This window comes from Cynoglossus semilaevis, chromosome 3, assembly GCF_000523025.1.
Source record: "Cynoglossus semilaevis isolate Cse_v1.0 chromosome 3, Cse_v1.0, whole genome shotgun sequence".
NCBI lineage: Eukaryota > Metazoa > Chordata > Actinopteri > Pleuronectiformes > Cynoglossidae > Cynoglossus > Cynoglossus semilaevis.
This window is the reverse complement of record NC_024309.1, coordinates 2,037,277-2,038,339: the sequence shown is the minus strand read 5'-3', so window position 1 is coordinate 2,038,339 and position 1,063 is coordinate 2,037,277. Positions and strand designations below refer to the sequence as shown.

At 42.1% G+C, this 1,063-nt stretch overlaps 3 non-coding genes across 3 annotated transcripts; 1 reads left to right on the top strand and 2 right to left on the bottom strand.

Moving 5' to 3' along the window:
* Window positions 1-233: 233 nt before the first annotated feature.
* trnas-aga (transfer RNA serine (anticodon AGA)) lies at window positions 234-315 on the bottom strand. Its single transcript has one exon. It is a non-coding gene; the product is annotated as a tRNA-Ser (tRNA).
* A 200-nt stretch (window positions 316-515) lies between these two features.
* On the top strand, window positions 516-588 carry trnaa-agc (transfer RNA alanine (anticodon AGC)). Its single transcript has one exon. It is a non-coding gene; the product is annotated as a tRNA-Ala (tRNA).
* A 233-nt stretch (window positions 589-821) lies between these two features.
* On the bottom strand, window positions 822-903 carry trnas-uga (transfer RNA serine (anticodon UGA)). Its single transcript has one exon. It is a non-coding gene; the product is annotated as a tRNA-Ser (tRNA).
* Between the last annotated feature and the right edge of the window lie 160 nt (window positions 904-1,063).

The window sequence follows — 1,063 nt, the reverse complement described above, 5'->3', positions numbered from 1 at the left end:
GCATTGCACAATAAGGCCAGAGAACCGGCTGGTTTGAGAAATAGCTTTTTCTAATAAGCTCACAAATAATGTGATTTCCGCTTAAGTGGGGTCAATGCCCACATCAAAAATGTAATCTTCAGAACAAAAGAGTATGACTTTTCTGTTCACTACTTTTGTGTAAACCTTCTTGTCTAATTCTGCAACACTGGTCATACCATGAGCGGTTTCTTGTAACAGCGCAAAAGCACACACGTTGTCGACAGGATTCGAACCTGTGCGGGGAGACCCCAATGGATTTCTAGTCCATCGCCTTAACCACTCGGCCACGACAACTACAAACCCTGTGATTCAGTCACGTCCCTGCACCGCACATTCAGACCAGAGCACCAACTGGTTTGAGAAATAGCTTTTTCTAATGAGCTCACAAATAATGAAAAAAAATTAAATATATCTTCAGTACTTCTAGTTTCTTTGAGCTGAAACTGTAAGCCATCTTTATGGCTTTTATAAAACTCAAAGTTTCTTTAAACAGCGGGGGATTAGCTCAAATGGTAGAGCGCTCGCTTAGCATGCGAGAGGTAGCGGGATCAACGCCCGCATCCTCCATGGCATTTCTGTTTTCAACTTCAAAAATGGGAGGATCCACTCTCAGCCACCATCTTGAAAACATTTTATAACTGTGATTAACAAAAACGCCAATTGAGCGAGATCTAGCTATCTGTAATCTCATGTGGAATTAAAATAATAAGTGGACAATAAATAATAAATAAAATCTAAACCCTTGCTGTGTACCCTGATCTTATCAAGATATATTTCTTGTAAAAGCCCAACAAGGAACACGTTGTCGACAGGGTTTGAACCTGTGCGGGGAGACCCCAATGGATTTCAAGTCCATCGCCTTAACCACTCGGCCACGACAACTGCGAAACCATTGATTCAGCCATGCCCCAGCATTGCACAATAAGGCCATAGAACCGGCTGGTTTGAGAAATAGCTTTTTCTAATAAGCTCACAAATAATGTGATTTCCGCTTAAGTGGGGTCAATGCCCGCATCCCGCATGGCATTTACATTCTCACAAT